This window comes from Cavia porcellus, unplaced genomic scaffold, assembly GCF_034190915.1.
Source record: "Cavia porcellus strain 051 isolate PalLab524CR breed Dunkin Hartley unplaced genomic scaffold, mCavPor4.1 scaffold_16, whole genome shotgun sequence".
Classification (NCBI taxonomy): domain Eukaryota; kingdom Metazoa; phylum Chordata; class Mammalia; order Rodentia; family Caviidae; genus Cavia; species Cavia porcellus.
In genome coordinates, this window is record NW_026947499.1 from 15,670,575 (window position 1) to 15,690,474 (window position 19,900).

General features: G+C 42.6%; 1 protein-coding gene across 1 annotated transcript in view; it reads left to right on the plus strand.

Annotated features, from left to right (window-relative positions):
* Window positions 1–19,900, plus strand: part of Srrm4 (serine/arginine repetitive matrix 4) — a 154,620-nt gene that overhangs the window by 50,786 nt on the left and 83,934 nt on the right. The gene's annotated exons all lie outside the window — the stretch shown is intronic.

Sequence of the window (19,900 nt, forward strand, 5' to 3'; positions counted from 1 at the left end):
CCTTATCTCCTTACCTGTTTTATAGTCTTTTCTCTACCTTATTAGATTGATAGTTCATTATCCCTTTCATAATAGTAAAGGCATTTAAAACTATGAATTTGCTTTAAAATACATAAGTAGCAGCACACATTAATAAATTTGATGTGTGATATTCTTATTGCCCTTCTGTTCAAAGTCAGCTTCAGTTAAAGTTTTGGATCTTAATCTAATGACTAAAGTGTAAACTTGCACTTTCATAGTTACATATAAAGAATACACATGTACTTTCATAGATGTCCCTGTGGTTTTCTTGTTTAAATACTTTAGCAGCAATTCTAATAGTATTGCAAACTGGTTGCTTTCACAGGTTGGGTTGCCTAGTGCTATAGTTTGGATCTGAAAATCCCCCAAAGGCTCGTGTGTTAAAGGCCTGGTCCCCAGCTTGTTACTACTGAAAGGTGATGGAAACTTGCAGAGGCGGAGGGGCCTATGTTTTTAGGTCATTGGGACCATGCCCTTGAAAGGCCCTGCAGGACTCAGCCCTTTCTCCTTCTGCTCTTTTCCGTCCTGGCCATGAGGTGAGCACCCTTGCATTACTGTGTGCTCCCCACCTGATCTGTCCACAAATAGTGGGGACAAACTGATCATGGACTCTTACTGTAGGGCAGAGTAAACTTTTTCTCCGTATAGGTTGATCATTTTAGGTAGTTGTGACAGTAGCTGACCAACACAGCTGGACAGCAGCTGGAGATTGGCATACACCAAGTGACCCTGAGTGCCAGCGACACTTGTAGAAGGGAAGGAAAGAAGCAGGAGAAGTAGAAGCCTCAGGCCATCCCACAAAGAATGCTGGAGGGAAAGTTGTCTGCAGCTGGGGGAGAAGACTGGCTAGAAGAGGAGCCTTTATCCCCATGTCAGCTACTGAATGCAGGCGGCTTCAGCAAGGAGACGTGGCTGTAGCATCCACAGAGCAGGCAGTCTCCCAAGGGGCCCAGTTGCTCATTATGTCTTCAGGACAGGGCTCAGTGACTGGAAGAGCCCACCTTTCCTTCTTTAAGATAAACCTGGGCAGAGCATAGCAGCCCCCACCACAGGGGGGAATTTCAAAGTTTGGGAAACTCTTATCTTTTTTAATAAATAATCTTGTTCAAGATTCATGTTTATTCTTCAGAAGACTAAAAATCTGTTTATTACACTCATATTATTCAAGTTTACTCTTCACTTGATCACTGAAGAATGTTAAAAAGGATTCTAATAACATCATGATTTGGCTGTTTCTCTTTATATTTTCATTTCCAGTTTTTTTTGTTGTTGTTGTTTTTTACTGGGCACCTTTTGCAACGCCACTATGCAATACATAAGTATCCACAGTGTTGCATCTTCACTGTGCTTGGCTTTCTTCACATTCAGGTACACCCTTGGCCCTTTTAAATTTATTTTGAGACACAGGGTCTCTAAGTCACTAAGTTTCCCGTGGTTTGAACTTGTGATCCTCCTGACTCAGCCTGCCAGCACACTGGGATTGCAGATGTGTGTCACCTGGCTCACAATCTACCGCTTCATGCTCAAACTGCAATTTTATATTTAATTTGGCCAATATGTTTTTCATTTTTCAGGGCATTTACCAGATTCCTTCTTGTTTAATGAATGGAACACCCCTTTTCATCTAATCAAGAAAATTTCTCTGCTCTTTTTGAAGTAACTATTGTTGAGTCTTCTTTATCCTAGGAACTTTGAGTCTTTTCATACGCATTTATCTATTTGCTCACGCTTAGAGAGCAAAGCCTGTCTTTAACATACACTGAAGCTTGTATGAGTTCTAAGAGAAATTTAGTAGATCTTTCAATGGATATTTCAGGCCAGATGAAAGGAGAAAAAAACATTTAGATGTATTATAATTTTGCTTTTCCAAGATTCATCTGCTTGGAGAGATAAGACAGGTGTTCTGAACCAAAACTATCATTGGTGAGGAGTGTTGCCTGTGTGAAAAAGTTTCTATTTCTTATTTGTGGGAAGCCAGAAAAGACTTCAGTCTTTGGCCAGCAAGGCCCCAGCAGTGCCCATATATTTTTCATACTCCAAGTACTCAGTAAGAACTGCAGGGTCCATTTGGAATATCCATTGGCTCCACCTTGCCTTTCAAAGATGCTGATGAGTTCCAGAATCATTCCACGGTGACTTTGAAGCCCACCCTGGCTTCCAGCCAGGTATTTGGAGGATTCGGCCGGGGTCTCCACCACTGGCATCCAAGCCCATTGTCCTGAGCATATGGCGGCTCACAGCTGAGCTTGGCCTTTTTTCCACACTGGCAGCTTCTACCATGGTGATACTCCTCAGTGCTTCTCTGGCTTATGAGAGTTGGCTTTCCCTGGCTTCTAGCAGAAACAGAATGGCTTGTGGTTGAATAAAAGCACAACATAGTTTTCTTTGTATTTTTATATTCTGTGGGTCAGCTTAGAAGCAGTTTGGGGACCAGAAAGAAAAGGAAATATGTGACAGCTTGGGGGACACTTGATTACCAGTTTGAACCTGAATCATGCCCGAGGGGAAAAATTATTCAGGATTTAAGGAGAAGAACAATAGAAAAGAAAAAGGTGAATGCAGAAGACACAAGGAAGAAGAAACAAGACACAGAATAGAAAGGAGGATGGGCCTGCTAATGATCAGTGATGCCCAAGTGTCTTTATGATACTTATGCCGCGGCTGCCAGTGATGCCCGGGATTCCTAGTTGTCGGGGATCCTGCATTCAATGGTTCTTCAGAAATACAGTGACGTTAAGGTTGCTGTGTTGGGTGAGCTTCTTTCCAGTTCTCTTCACTTCTGCCACTCACTCTTCTGGAGAAAGAGAGGACCTAAGATTTTATTTTTTGTCTCATTCCTAAAAGGTGTTAGAAGTGGGTTGGAATGGGAGCAACAGGAGGTGTCAAAGGCAAGCCAGAGAATTGCACCCCCTGCTGGTAGAAACAAGAAAAGCGTCCAGTGCCTTTCTGTGTTATTTTTCTTCAAATATTAGGTGTAGAGGTGTAGATTTAGGCTGGTTTGCTGACATGATAATGGAAAAAGGGGGAAGGGAAGGAAAGAAAGAAGGGATAAGAAAGGAGAGAGGGAGAGAGAGAGAGAGGAAGAGAGAGAGAGAATAATCTAGACTGCAAAATATTACACCATGTATGTGATGGGGAAAATGTCCCAGGAGTAGTAAGAACCATTATCAGAAAATAGATTTTCCTGTTCAGAACCAGAATCAGGTAGTGGGGCATCCTTGTGGGTGGGGCTCGTGGGTAGAGTCCGAGAGGCGGGAGGAGAAACAAGCCTCCACTAGCTCTTCAGAATGAGGATCGGATTTCTGTTGATTTTTTTTTTTTATAAACGTCTGTGTGCCTCCCCATCACATTACAATCTGGGTGAAAAATTATCCCAGGCTCGCCAAGGAAAATAGATCTGTGTGAATCAAGATCTCATTGCCGAGGGCCGTGTTAGCACATGGAATTTCTTTATGGGTCAACATAGCTGATTTATTTATAAGTGCATGCTGTGGGTGTCTATTAGGCTTCCTAGACTGAGATCACCGGGGGGACAGCTGGCTTATATATGTGCTGCCTGGTGTGTGGGAAAGCTCTGTAACACATTCGCTAAAGAGAAGGGGCAGACTTGTGTGGAAATGTATCTGGCTGCTTCCAAGCACGCCAGGAACACCGGGAGTTGAAATGCCTGGATTTTCATCCAGCCCCATCAATTCTTAGATACACAAACTTGGACAATAATGTCAGTTTCCTCAGCTGTAAAACAACAATTTCCCACTGGCCCAGGGGGTCAGTGAATTGTGAAACTGACCAGAATACTATAGGAACAACTAAGAATTAATAATCCCTATTACATTGATTTATCCATTCATTTGTTCAACAAATACTTATTGAGAAACTGCTATGTGTCAGGTCCTTTCACAGATGTTGGGGACTCTAGAAAGATCCAGCAGCCACTGTCGTGGCCTTGGCTGTGCTCACAGCCCAGTAAGACTCTCCTCCCATCTTACTAATAGAATCATTTCTTTATGGTTGAAATTCAGAACTTCTCCCAAGATTTTTAGGTGTTTGTCTTTTCTCATTATTTTGTCCCTGGCACTTGCTAAGTCTATTTGATTCGCTGACAGAAGCTGTTTTTCAACTCTGCGAAGTTTTCTTCATCATTTCTGTGTTATTCTTTTATCTTCTTATGAGATGACACCAAGCGTTCGTGCCCCATATTCTTTAATTTTTTCCTGTCTTTTTATGTCTTCATGGAAAGGTATAAGGGATTGATGTCCCCAGGCATTTGCTAATGGTATTATTGCTGCCCAGTTAGACCTAATTTATTATTCTCTCATCAGAGCCCTCGCCTCCCAAAGATACATCTGTAAAATGGGAACAAGGGGGTACAGAATTAGTCCAGTCAAGCTGTGTCCATCATGGGGGTGGGCACACTGACTGAGAGCAGATCTCGCCCACTTTACTTCCATGTCCCAGCGACTGCACCTGGGCACCGAAGCTGCAGAAATGAAAAAAGTCAGAGCTAGGACTGGCCTGACACACAGCTGGCATCACTGCAGCCCTTACTTCTTGGAACCCCATACAAGTTGAACCAAAGCTGTTCTCATTGCCATGAGCAGCAGCAGCACCCCGTGTGCCGCCCTGGAACTTTGCCTTGTACTCCTGGGAGCACAGGGGAAAAGGTCACTAAGCAGGGAGTGATGTGGCAGAGTTGATACACCGACCGGTGTCCACCAGGCACCAGAGCAGTCTGCATAGATGGTGCCCTCTTGAGCACGCAGCAGGCTCCTGGAGAGCTGGCTGAGGTAGTCCCTGACTGATGGGAGTATACATGATGTCCGTTTCTTTTCTGCTTTTTCATTTTTTTTCAGTTAGATTTTTCCAAATGGCCCACTTTTTTTTTCACATTTTACCACCAGAATTACTGTCTGTTTATTTAGAGAGTTTGGCATATCACTTGCTACATCGAAGGGTAACCAATTTGTCCTAGTTTATATAAGGACTGTTAGTTTTGGCATCAAAAATTTGTTATCCCAGGATCCCTCTTAGTCCTGTACGAACCAAAAACATTGTACATTCTACTAATAAGTCATAAAAATAATGTGGCAGATTAGTAACCGATTAAAAACAAATACTGAAGTAAATATCCAGGGCTGATCATGAAGAAGCTGCTGTGGAGCACACAGCCTGGCTGTGAGGCTCGATTAGGACATTCACTGTTTATTCCTGCACTCAGCTGTACATTTTCAGATGTGGCGGGCACATGAGGAAGCTTTCCTCACCCACCCAGATGCAGAGGAGCCAAGAGCAGGCAGAATTCATGTGTGACTTTGCATGCAGTGACCCCACCCTGCAAAGACCTGTGCTGGTTATTGCTGTTCTCTGACCAATTGGGCTGGCGGTTTTCATATGGGCAGAAGTAAATAAAGGGAGGAGAGAGGGCCAGAAATGTCCCCTACAACCTCCCTAGAATGAAAGAAATAGAAAAGGAGACACACACACACACAGAGAGAGACAGAGAGACAGACAGAGAGACACAGACAGAAAGAGACACATACAGAGATAGAATCTGCTCTATAAATTGCTCATTATGATCCAAGCATCATATGAAACTTCTTACATATGTTAGTGTATTTCATCCTCATAATAATTTTCGAGAGGAATTTGTACCCATGTAATTTAGGCAAGGAAACTGAGATATAAAAGAGTGAAGCCACTTATGCATGACCTTCAGCCAACCTGTGCAGACCTGGCATTCACATCTAGTTCTCGGTGGGTCTAATTAGGTGATACAGCTCCAGGCATAATTGTAAATTGATTTGAATTTAGTCGAGCACCTTCTTTTGTCTATGCCTCAGTTTCTTCATCTGCCACTTAGTAGATGTGAAAGCACTTTAATTATCTTACTTACATACATTACTTTAATATAACATATACTTTCAGTGGCGTTCTTGTTTCAAGAACAAAACAACGAACCTCACAATTTCCAAAGATAGCATTGTGGGGCCTACAGACACTGCTAAGATGAACTCTTTATTGACAAGCAGAATTAGGGAATAGGGTGAGGCCTGACCCTGGACTAAGCCTATAATTTCTCTCACCTTTGTGATTCTAGAGGGATCAGGGGTGCAATGGGTACAAATGAAACGCAACCTCATTTGATTCATGATTGAAAATCACTGTAAGGTTAAGACTCAGAGATGTGGAATGTGATTAGTGAGATACAGGTGGTTGGATAACCTGGATGGGGCAAGGCGAGGAGCATCTCAGGAGAAGGGAAGACTCAATAAGGTCTGTTGGTAGCAAACAGCTCTATCTGCTCCAACTTGGCCCTTACTGGAGATCTTGCCTTAAGGGAAAAGGACAAATGGTCTCTCCAAGAAACTCCAGGAATCTCACCATCACCTGAAAATACCAGTCAGGGAAGCACAGGCTTTGAGACCTGTGGATGATTTTGAAAGCCACCTAGTCCAATGCCTTAATTTGGTAGACAACAAGAGTCTCAGAAAGATCCCAGGACCTTCCTGAGAACATACAGTCATTTAGTGACAGAGGCAAAAATGAGAAGTCAAGCCTCCTGACTCTAAGGTCAGTGGCCTTTCTGTCTGACAAGTTGACCATAATGTAGTTGAAATCCCAGGTTTGAAAGCACTTTGTACAATGGGGTCAGTGTGTTAAAGAGAGCTCTGGTCAGGCCTGGTGGGGGAGGGAAGGAGAGACAAAGGGAGAGATGGGGAGGGATTGGAGAAGGCCGAAGAGAGAAACAAGATTTGCAATAAAAATGAAGGATGCTACGGAAATTACTTTTTGAATGGCATTTAATAGGTTTATTAGTGTAATTCAGTTGCACTTTGATTTGATTCAAACCTCTGATGTGTGTGACCTACTGCCCACCAAGGACACAGGCAGCCTACATACAACAACAAAGGGCAGATCTGAGAGGAGGGAGGGAGTGTAGGATTGGGACGAGAGAGAGAGAGAGAGAGAGAGAGAGAGAGAGAGAGAGAGAGAGAGAGAGAGAGAGAGAGAGAGAGAGAGCTGTATCCTGGGCAGCTCCTGGGGCCCCTGAAGACCCGTCAACTGGACATTGTCTGAATTTCTGACACTTAGTATCAAGGGATCACAGGGCTGCCGCCTTCCAGGCTATTCTACAGCTCCCTGAAAAGGAAGCCCTTGCATGTCAGCGGTGCTGTCCTCACCCTGGTGTTTAGCACAGGAGAAGCTCCTGGACACCTTGGTACCTTGGAGACTGAAAGGGCAGAGCTGGGAGGCACAGACAGTGATATCTCAGATCTGCAGAGGTCCGCGGTTGTGATTGAAAGAGCCCACTTTCTTTCACTTTTGAAAAAGGGAGCACCCAGCAATGAGAATGGAAAAGGGACAGAGCCGTACCCACAGAGTGACTTTGAATTTCAGCTCTGTCACTGAATGCCCTTGGGCCACTTAGTTATCTTGCTCTGCCTCAGTTTTCTCCTCAGTAAAATAGAGATTGAAGTAGTTTCTCCTTTATGGGATTATTTGTGAGCACAAAGTTAATATGGTGGAAATGCTTAGAGCAGGCTGTGGCATGCAGCATTGTTGGGTAAATGTTAGATTTCATTGTTACTCTCCTTGCTGGGCTTGGTTACAGAAAGCCCAAAGCAGAACCTCCAAAGTCCAAGCGGTGAGTCCAGAGCTGGGTTTGAGCCCAGACATGCTTACAAACTCAGGACTGCCAAAGAATCCAGAATCTCTGTTTGAGAATCTTTGCACATCGTCACACGTCCCCAAAATGGAGACCCACCCCAACGCCTTCCCCAAGGCCACCACTATGCAGCTTGTTCCTTCGGATTTAACCTTTAGCTATTCTTTGCTGAAAATTCCTCCTTTCCAGAAGTTAAAAGTGCAAAATGCACTGCAGTCTGACTTTGGGGCACCCAGCACTGGTCACCACTCACCAGCCCCCCCACATACACAGGCTCACACCCAGACTGCCCCACTTCTCTGTCTTTAGTCACTGAAACCAAGGCCATGTGCTGGTGGCGGTCAGCTGGGAACATAGGCTGGATTCGTGTCCAGTGCCGATTCCAGGAACCTGCAATTTTCATCAGTGTCACATGGCTTTTTTATTTTGAAGGTAGTAAAAATACAACAGAACAAGACAGAACAAAGCCAATCGAGACAATGCAGTGAAAGTGGTACAGAATGTCACAGCAGGATACTGGAATGACAGTAATAGGTACCATAGTGTATCATGTTATATTCACAATAGCTGTCCACTCAATCAGGTATAGCAAAATCAAACCAAAAACAGAACATTATAAAACCATTTGAAAGAGAATACTGAATAGAGTAATACAATGAATCATAATGAAACAAAACAGTGAAAAACACATTTGCATTCAAACAGAGGATGCAAGCATATATGGGATCCCCCATATATGCTATATTGCATATGGTCATCCTTTCAAGATGTGCTCAGACCTCTGTCCCCAGTTGCTAACTGGGGTGTAATGGGGGTGTGGGTTGGGATGTTTGATTTCTAGCCCACCAGCGAGTAGGCTCACAGGAGCCGCTGACTGGGTCTCCTCCTGGCTTGCCCCGCAGGGAGGCGCTTACGAAGAGGGTGGGTGAGTTGTCTTCTTCTTCAGCCTCCTGGGTTCCACCATGGCTGGTTCTCACCAGCTATCGCTGCCGCCACCTGACTTTTTATGAACCTAAAAGATACACGTGTAGCTAATGAGTTGCAATTCTGAAGAGTTCCTGTCCTGATTGGGACTAATTATTTTTATAAAGAAAATAATTAACAATCCCAGCAAATCGCCGATGGGGAAAGGAGGGCTGCTTGGGTACCATTAATTATCCCAGGGCTCTTTTTTAGGGCCTCTTCATCTCTTCTCAGCCTGGACAGAGTGATGGGGAGCAGAGGGGATGCTTCCCTCCCATCAAAGAGCTTTGGCAATGGGCCCATAGAGCAGGAGGAGCAAAAAGCAAATCCAACCTCTTAGCAAGTGGAAGGGAGTCTCCTGGTCTCTGTCCATACTGAGGTTCACCCAGAGAATCTTGCAGCTGGAAGGGACCCTGAAACTCTGGGAAAAGCCTGGTGATCTGGGTACAATTCCAACTCTCTGATCTTGAACAGGTTAATTTCTTTTGAATGCCAGGTTTTCAGCAGACCCTGGAAGGCTCATTGCATGGACTAAATGAGAAAATCTACAAAATATCTAGAGCTTAACGACATTGATAAAAAGATTCATGAGTTTGGTCTCAGCGTGGTTCAGTTACGGCTCAGAGAAGGGAAGGAAGCCAGACAAGGACACAGTTTCCAGCAAACCCAGGGTGAGATCCAGGTCTCTTGGGTCCCTGGTTCTTTGTTTTTGTTGTTCTTTGTTTGTTTATTGTTAATTTCCCCGTGATGCCCAAATTCTCAGTTACCCAGCCTCTCTTGAAACGTCTAGAACTCTGATAATGTATTTCTTTAGCTTAAATTATCTGGGCACAGTTTGGTTTGTAAGTCTCTTCCAGTGTTTAAGAGCACAGGAGTTTGTGATAAAGAGAACTGGGCTTAAATCTTACTATCAGCTCTCATTCATTTTTTGATCTTGGACTTATGAATTAACATCTCTGAGCCTCAGTTTTTTTTTACTGACAAAATGAGAGTGATAACAATAATAGCAATTACTGGGGCTGGGGATTTAGCTCAGCAGCATAAGCATCTGCCTTGCAAGCATGTGGTCGTGAGTTCAATCCCCCGGTATGGATAAAAAAAAAAAAAAAAGCAATTACTTAAAGAAGTTGTGAGGACTGATTCAACCATCCTGGGAATATTTATCATAAAGTGCCTACCGTGTGTCAGGTGCTGATCTAGAGTTATAGCAACAAGTAAAAGGAAGTCTTTTCTTCCACAGAGCATACCTTTTAGTGGAGACAGAAAGGTTATAAACAGACATACAAGTAAATATATGTTCTGACCAATGGTGGTAAGAGTTTGGGAGAAGAAGAGATCATGATAAGAGAGACAGACAAAGGCCAACATTAGGCGAGGGGTCCTGGGGCCTCTTTAAACCTGGTGTTTAGGGACACCCTCACATGAAGTGGCATTTGAGTGAAAATTTGAAGGAAGTAAGGAAACAATCCAGGGACATCTGGGAAAGAAAATACCCCAGGTAGGGGATAAGACAAGCGCAAAAGCCTTAAGGTGAAAGGGTGGTCGACCAGCGTGGCTGGAGACGAGAGAAAAGTGATGGAATCAGAGAGAAAAGAGGGGGTCAGTTTGTAGAGATTCTTTTCCCCCCAGCCGTTATAAGGACTTTGATTTGAGCTTTGAGATGAAGCCTGGGTTTGGGAAGAGGAATGACATGATCTGACTGCTTTTTGACAGGGTCACTGTGGCTATAGGGCAGAGAACAGATTTAAGGAGACCAGGACAAGAATTAATGAGACGATGCATGTGGATCCCTTAAATACACAGTGTGAAATGTGTTAGATAGTCAATAGTGTATTAGTTTGCTAAGGAGGTGTGTGTGATAGGATTCTCCAGAGAAGCAGAACCAACAGAATATGTGTGTGTGTGTGTGTGTGTGTGTGTGCATATATATGTGTGTACATGTCTGCGGACAAACACATACACACATATGTATGTAATTTTATTAGGAAATTTCCTGTCACAATCTCAGTAGTGGGAAAACTGCATCATAGTCATTTTTAAGCTACAGAGGCCAGTAGCAATGACTTAATCCAAGAGGCAAAAGGCCTTAAAATCAGACAAATAAACAGTACACCTTCCAGCCCAAGGCCAAAGACCCTCAAAATTTCAGAGGATCATTGGTGCATGTTTTAGAGTGCAACAACCGAAGAATGTAGAGTGACATCCAAGTAGCAACAGAAAAATGTACGCACTGCTTAAGGGAGAACCAAAGAATTTCCTCCTCCTCCTTCTGCTTCCTGTTCCACCCCAGTTTCCAGGAGGTTGGATGGTTCCTGCCCAAGCTGAGGATTGTTACCCCCTCCCAGCTGTCTGACCCCCACACTATTTTCTTTACAAATGCCTTCATAAATACACTCTGAAGTATGTTTTTTCAGTTCCTCAGGCATCCCACAATCTAGTGGAACTGACATCCCAAATTAAACATTATATGCTGTCATAACAAAATGCTACAGTCTGCGTGACTTAAACAGCATACATTTATTTTCCTGTGGCTCTTAAATCAAAAAGTCAGTCCTGGATCAAGATGTCAGCAGATTTGGTCTCCTGAGTCCTCTCCCCTCTTTGTGACTTCCTGCTGTATTTACACAGTCCTAATCTCCTCTCATTGTAAGGACACCAGTCATAGTGGACTAAGGCACATGCATTTGACCTCATTGTGCCTTAATCACCTACGGCCCTTTCTTCGAGTATAATTCTGTTCTAAAATACCAGGAGTTAGGACTTCTACATGAGATGGAGTAGATAAGATGTGATTCAGTCAGTATAATAAGTAATATAATTCCTATTTTTATTATTATATTTATGTTCCAGTTAGGATCTTTTTTGTCTATGCCAATCATATACTGTTCAGACCTGAGTAAAATTCCAGAAAGTGACAGCATGTCCTTTGACCCTTTCCCAGCATCCCTCCAACTCTTCCATCAGGAGGTATTTGCTAAACACATGCCCTGTCCCAAAGTTCCAGGATACTGTTCTAAAAAACAGTACAGTCTGAAGTTCAATGTCCCATATATGACATGATTTTCAGTACCTTTGCTATCATGAACAGAGTCTCTTGGATTTGTCTGAGATCTCTTTGCAAGAAAGATTTGCTGCCTATCTAGGTGCTAAGCACTGTATCAGGTACTGGCAATGAAAATTATGAGCAAAACAGGGCTCTGCTTTCAAGGAGCTCCTAGGGATTCGGTTTAGTATATTTAATCACATAAACATGTCCTGATGCACCAGTGGATTTTAATATATTTCTCGAGGCAACTTGTGTCTTTTGGAAATCTTGCAGTTTAAAGGAGAAGGCAAGGTGGAATTTTAGGCAGAGCAACTGCCCTATACGGGATTTATCTTTTTAGTAAAGATAAAAGCTCAAAGTTTACATTGTTTTATATCTTAGAATGTGACATCTTGGCTGATACATAACAGCTGCTTAACAAATATTCATAGGATGAAAAGATGGATCCCAAACTGTATTATTTAGAACTTTTTTTAACCTAATACATTAGTCAGCTGCAGCTATTTATGTTAAATTAAAAATTACATAAAATTAATTTTTATTGTTAAATGTATTATTCATTAAGTACTTAGTTTATTTAAAAAATGAAAAATCAGTTTTCTCAGTCACCCTCGCCACACCTAGTAGCCACATGATGGACAGCACAGTTAGAGATGCAAAAGTCTCTACCATCACAGAAAGAAGGTTAACAACAGTGGCTCTCAGTCAGAAGCAAATTCATTCTCAAGGGCCCTTGACAGTAGTTGAAGGTACTTTTCATTGTCATAGCTTAGGGTTGTTACGGGTACCTAGCTGGGAGAGGTTAAGGATGCTGCTAAATATCATATGGGACAGATCCCCAAAGCAGTCATGCCCAGGTGTGGTCTAAATGATTATTCTTCAGCAGGGCTGGTCCCCAGGATCTGAAGCAGTTTGTATTTACATGAGATTATGATGCTAATTTATGGGCAACAGCTCACATATGTATAATACTGAACAGTTTATAAAGTAGAATTAGCTTATGTAATCCTTCTAGCTCTGGGAAATAATTAGGACCAGAACCACTCCCACTTTGTAGGAAAAAAAAAAAAGATCAAGGCTCAGAGACATTATGTGTGTTGGAGAGAAGGTGAATAGGACTCATGTACAAGTTATGAGGAAGCTGGGGTGTTTTCTTTTCTCAGTTAAGGAAGAATTTTCTAACCATAAGAGTTTTCTAAAAGTGGGAAGAGTGATTTCCCTCTGGTTAATGGTATTCCAACTAAGATTACTCCCTATGGCTGTGTTTCCCCCTCAGAGTTCCGTGGAATATTATAAGCCAGCCAGACCAGGGAACAAAATCTCTGTGGCCAAAGGTTTTTGAAAAGGCTGATCCTTTCACACTGCACTGAATATGGTAAAGACCTGAAAATCCTGGTAATAAAAATGTTGGTTTTTATTTTTATCCTACTGTTTCTCATTCCCATTTGGGTACACAGTCCCCATCTTGATTCCATGATAGAAGAGTGAACAACTTTTAATTTTGGTAGACTCAGTGTTTGATAGAGCAAATTTTGGGAGCATGGTCAGACATAGAACATAATGTCAAATAATTTCCATGTCCCTTGGTGTCTCTGCTTTCTGTTACTATCTGGGTAACCAGGACAATTTGCATGTCCTGGTGTTCATAAAGAGGCATTTAGAGTATCTGGATTTTATTTTGTTTTTTGGTACTGGGGATCAAACTCAGGACCTTGTGCTTGCCAGGCAGACACTTCTGCCACTGAGCTAAATCTCCAGCTCTAGATTATCTAGATTTAGACTAAATGACTTACCCTTGTCCACATAGCTAGAGTGCACCACTTAGAGTTCGGCCAGCATGAATTTATTTTCTTCTTTCTCTCTCTAGAGTGTGTATTGGGATTAATATGACATCTTTCTCCTCAAAAGTCTGAATCAGATGCAATGTGCTCAATTCATCTGCCTGATGCCACAGTTCCTGGGAGAATTACATCACAACCTTGTTTAGAATAATCACCATGGCAACTGTGGCAGCTCTTATATAGGTGAGAGGGCTCTCATGCAGCAGGAAATGGGTGCTACCTCACCTGAAAGAGGGACAAGGTAGTGAGTGTCCACTGATAAGGACCACTAGCTTTCATATGTGTCTGGTGAGAATCAAGTACACATGTTAGTGGGCAATTCAGTGTTTCCAAGACTCAACTGAGGAATGATCCTTGCAAATATAATTATTTATTTATTTCTTGGTTTTTCTCTATGCATCTCTATTTCCTGCTTAACTTAATTCCAACCAAATACCAACATAGAGAGATGATCAGGATATCCAACTGTGTGCAGAAAGAAAGAGGATGAGATGTGATAAAGAAAGAGAATCTCTAGGTAACAGCTTGGAGTTTGCTATGTTTTCCAAACTTTTAGACCCTTATTATTCATCTGAGAGCTTGAGGCAGCTCCACAGATACAAAATCAAACATCATAGAATCACATAGTGAGAAGGCAATTGTCCTTTCAATTCACTTCCTTTCCAGTCGTTAGAGTCACCTCAGTTCAGAGTTGCTGTTTTTAACACCTCTCAACACTTGTTAATCTCCCGTCCTTAAAAAAGAGGGAGCAGGTGTGGGACTGAGCGCCTGGGGCAGGTAGCAGTGTATGGCTGGAATTTAATAAGTTCCCCCTGTTTCATCATATCTGTTTTTAAGGCTATCTTCTGCTTATGAAGGAGATACTAATTTTCCATTTACAATGGTGATAAGCAGTTTCCTTTTTAATTAAATCTATTAAGTTAAAAGGCAAGTCAATTTCAGGAATAATGATAAGCCAATCATTGTAGAGGAAACACAGGTGTAAACATACAAGGATCAGATTGGGTCTTACGTGAGCATTGGAGGTTTGGGGAACATGTGGGAGACAGGGCAAGGGAGAAATTAAACAGGTGATGTGGCAGCTCCATCAAGGCTGGTGTCTTGAGCAAGGTTCAGGGGGTGAGTTTGTAGTCTGTTAAGAGGAGATAATTTCATATCTTACATGGTCAATGTGAAATAATCGTACAAGGCATATAGTAGGGATTCAAAACTGGCAACTGTCACTGTGTTTATTTTGTGACCAACCTATCAATTTGTATCCATGCTGCTTCCAAGGGTCCAAAGTCTGGAGTAAAACAACATTTTTGGGATCAAAATCACACAGCAACATTTCTTGATGGTCTATTCTGTTTCAGACTCTATTCCAAGTCTTAGATATGTGTTATCTCAGGACTTGGGGAGGCATGACATTTAATGGGCATCTGTGCAAGGTGACACAGCTCAGCCCTGTCTGCTTCCAGGACCCGTGCCATACTACATAGCAGAAATATGCCCTCTTTTGGGGCACCTAGGGACATCCTTTAACATCCAGGAATTGCAAGGTCTCTCAGCCCTCCAGTCTAGTCAGCTCTGCTCTGCACACCCAGGCTACAAATTCCTGCTGCAGTGTCCTGAAATAACTCTGCTTTTCCGGCCAACCCCCCTCCTTCCTTCCCTCCCACCAGACCCAGAATAGCCACATACATCATGGCTCCAAAAGAGTCTGCAGGATGCTCCCTCCCCTTTGATAATAGCTCAGCTTTGTCTAAGTGCTGGTGTAACCAGGGCCACTGTGCCTGCTGCAGACACAATGAAGCTTAGGAAGGCTATGCTGTCATGTAGACGTGTCTCTTGATGTTACTTGCAAGAGGTCACCATCGTTGTACATGGATGAGGGGTGGTAATACAGCCCATGTTACCTCACCTTGCCTATGGATAAACCAAAAGGTTAATGACAGCTTTGTAATGCTGGTTTAAATCCTGGGACTTTACCACTTATTAGGAGCTCACATTCCTTGCATTACTTCTAATTTCCTTGCTGTGGTACTCAGGTCTTCCAAGACCTGTTCCCTACCAACTTCTGTTACTTTCCTCCTATGTTCTCATTCACCATTTTGTACAAGTCTTCCTTGCCTCTTTTAGTTCTTTCTTTTTGAGCTCTCTTTCCTGCCTCAGGGCCTTTGTGCATGCTTTTCTTACTATACTTAGCCAGGCTTCCCTTGAGTAGCTATTTCCTCCCTGCAAACCAGATTTCAAGAAAATCTGTCTTATTTTCTGCTCTTTCCTTTGTTGCACATATCACAAATTATCATTTCACACATTTTTCAGAACACTTCTATCTTTAATGTCTACCTCCTCCTCCATAGTACATTGCAAGTTCCACTAGAGTAGCGACCTGTCTGTATCGTTCACTAAGATTTACCCAGAACTAAGATTATCCAGTGTCTGGGTCATAAGAGGAATTTATTAAATACTTTGGGAGGAGAACCAGGCCCACAACCATGGGATGCTATTCACACACAGTAAGCATCATTCCCGTTCAATAATGATTAGCTAGAAACACAAAGTATCAGAAGACTCCTTAAAATCATTCTCAAAGGTAAAGACAATAGAAGTAAAAATGGCAATCTCAGCTGCCTTTAGAACAAGGACACATGATCATCCCAGAGTGATATGTGATATAGGAATGATATACAACCATCAAATGATACAGGGGAAATACTATAACTCCCAGCCTGCTAGATGTACAATGTGTTGAGTTTGTTTTCCCCAAAATCAAAGAATGAATTCTAAGGAACAACAGAGGTTAAGAGTAGAAAATATTTATTGAGGGACAGCTAGCTTCTGTCTAAGAGACATAGAAGGGGACTTGGAAAGTGGGCTGCCAAAGACCCCATTTTTCAGGGGACGTTTTATAGAGCACAATCATGTGGATACAATGTGTGTAAAAGCTATGACCAACCAAGAAGATTATAAATGTGATTGCTTAGGTAACATTGATCCAGTAGGGAAGCAAGTCACATAGTAAGTGCATATGAAGGGAACAAGGAACTTTTCAGTAAGGGATGAGACCAAGGCTCTTGGTCACTCACTGAGGTCTGATGTGTATCTAGAAATTACTAGGCCAGGTGTTACCACTTATCTTCGGTCTGGTTATTCCCTCTTTATCTTGAGGCCTGGACTCCAACAGATGTACCTCTGGCCACAGTTGTAGTGAGTTTTCATCTTTGCACTGATTCTCTCAAGGGCCAAGCCGTATCTTATTGCTTGTAATATTGCTACTTAGCTTACCTCTATAATAATGCCAGAAAGGAGATCTCCTAGAAAGTATACTCTGGGATGATTCCTAACCTGTGGATCAGCAGTCACTGCAGAAGAACATGGGAGGGATGTACCAAGTAGAAGAGAAGAGAAGAGAAGAGAAGAGAAGAGAAGAGAAGAGAAGAGAAGAGAAGAGAAGAGAAGAGAAGAGAAGAGGCAAAGCTTCTAACTGCATAGCAAACACTAGGCCTATAATGAGTGTTTTCTTGATTTCCTGTTTACCCATTTGTTTACATGCATAATATTTTCTTGGCCTTTCTATGTAGTGGACATTCTGGAGGCATGTAGAATATACAGGGTAACAGTCATACTTATACACTGATGTTACTTTTTTGGGGGGAAGAGTACTGAGCATTGAACTCAGGGCCTTTGCACTGACCTACATCCTCTGCCTGTACTTCAATTCTTTTTTTGATTTTGAGACAGGGTCTTGCTAATTTGCTAAAATGCCCAAGTTGGGCTTAAACATGCCACAGCCTCCCAGCGTGCTGGGATTACAGACATGTGCCACCCTACCTTGCTCTAATTTTTAAATAAAGTAATTAACAAATATAAAGATTAGTCATTAACAAATCCTAAAGATTAACAATAATTACTCCATCTTTACTGAGCTCATCTTATGTCTCAGATGCTGGGTTAAGTGCCTTCTGTGGAACATCTCACTTTTAACCTTCACAACAATAAAATGCACACCCGCTGAGACTGGGATGGGAGTTGTAACCATTCTACAGAGAGGAGAGGTAAGATGGTGCTTTTCCCAGGTCACACAGCCCACAGATGGCAAGGCTGAACTGGAACCCAGGTAGTTTGGGTCAAAAGCCTAAGTAATTTCACAAGCCATTGGTCACCTTGATCCTTCTATAGCTCTGCTATGGAGAGGGTGCATCATAGGACAAGTTTCCAGGAATGACAGGAGCACCCCCTGGAAGCATGACCTAGTGAGAGAAATATCTTGTCCTTCTCATTTTGTATGATGCTTCCTAGAGCTGTACACACCCCAGCCACAGACCCTTCTCCCTGGAACACACCCTCCAGTCTCATCACCCTGATTTTGCCTCCTTCCCTTCTACATTTTCATTCCAGAGACATTCTTCCCCCAAACACCCTTCACCTTCCCTTTGAGGTTGTCCCTGCCCCAAGCAACCACGTTTGGTACCAGGCATCCTCCTCTGCAGCTGTCTGTGACATTCAGTGAGCTCTACTATGGAGAGGTCTGTACTCACTCTCCTCTATACCAGCGGAGCCAGACAAAAATGTTGCCTTCGAATCCTGCAATTATCTCTCCCCTAGATTGCAGCTATTTAGCTGTAGACACCTCTGCCCAGCCTTCCTCCGTGCCCAGCAAGCTCAAGGCCTGCGAACAACAGAGCAGCAATTTAAGTCTGTTGGGAAGTCCTCAGCCCTGAAGCCACTTCTCTTTGGGTGTTGGCTTAAGAAACATTGATTCTTTTTCTGTCCATGCTCCTGTTTTCTACTCCACACTTAGCCCCTCACCAACTCTGCTGAAGAGGCTGAGAGTGATGTTTGTTTGTTCATTCCTTTAATTATTCACCCTTCGTGACAGGTGCTGAGCTATCCGGGTACAAATTCCAGAAATAAACTGTTTGTCTTTCCCTAGGTGATGAGATGACAAGAGATACAAATTTTATTGAGGACTAGGAGACCAGCTTGCAAAGGGAGTACTGATTACAAAAAAACTTGAGATATAAGCAGGAGTTGGATGGGGAAAGAAGAGAAGAGTGGAAAGTATCCCTAGTATGTATAAAGAGTGGGATGAGAAAGGGCTGGCCGGTCAAGGGAAACGATACCTCGGAGAGAGTGTGGGATAGATATTGGGTATTGAAAGAGAGGGAGTGGGGATGTACTAAAGGAATATGGTTTCTCTACACCATAAAAAATATTATCTTCTCTTAAAGGCAATGGGGAGCCACAAAAGGTTTTAAGCAGAGGTCTTCTCCATGTCTCATTCAGGCTCTTAACCATTTTGTATACCTTTCTACCAGGAGATCTTTGTTTACTACCACGTTAGATCTGGGTAGTCAAAGACTATTCCCCCCCACCCATCTTACTTCACCTGATCAGGGCATATTCTAAAACTGAAGTAATCAGAGTCTTCTAGGGGTGAGAAGAGAGGGTCCAGGGTCTCTTCATGTTGGGATTACAGGGATGTATCTTTACCCACCAGTACTAAAGTTCTCTGCTGCATGCCAGCCCAGCTCCCTGCTGCTGAGGAACCATGATTAGTACAGGGGAATTACCACTAGGGTGGGAGTCACGATGTCTGGTCAAGGCCCTGCCTCCACCCACTTTGTGATTTGGGGTGGATTTAATTCACTTTTCCAGATCTCAGATTCTCCATCCAGAGAATGAAGTCATGGGAGGCTCTTTCATATTTGCTATTCTATGCACATAATGAGTATCTAAGAAAATCAAAATGCTATCTGATCAGGCCAGGACCCCAAAACACCCTGCACATCAGTGCACCATGAATAAAACTTTCTCCTTGGGGCTGGGGATTTAGCTCAGCAGCATAAGCACCTGCCTTGCAAGCAGGCAGTCATGAGTTTGATACCTGGTACTGATAAAAAGGAAAAAGACAAAAAAAAAAAAACCCAAAAAACAAAACAAAACAAAAAAACCCAAAAAAACAAAACAAACAAACAAAAAAAAAACATCTTTCTCCTTGGAATTACCAATATTGGTAGGCTGGTGAACAAAACATAAAAAACAAAAACAGAAGTTTCCCAGGATTTCCCAAGAGAACCATGAATGTAAAGGGGAAACAAATGTTGATCCAGTGCTCTGATAGCACACTATGAAACACTCAGGGACATTTCGCCATGCACTCATACAAGCATTCTGAAATAGTTATGTGGATAACTCATGTGTATGCCTTTATACACACATGCATTGATCTATTTGCCCAAATTTCCTGAAGATTTTTGTGTACCTCAAATGTCTTTTATAAGGATTAGATGTCTGTCAGCATTATGCAAGAATTAGTAGAATTTATTTATTATCTGTAATCTTTTTTTAACAAAATCTCCTCTCAAGTATCATCAA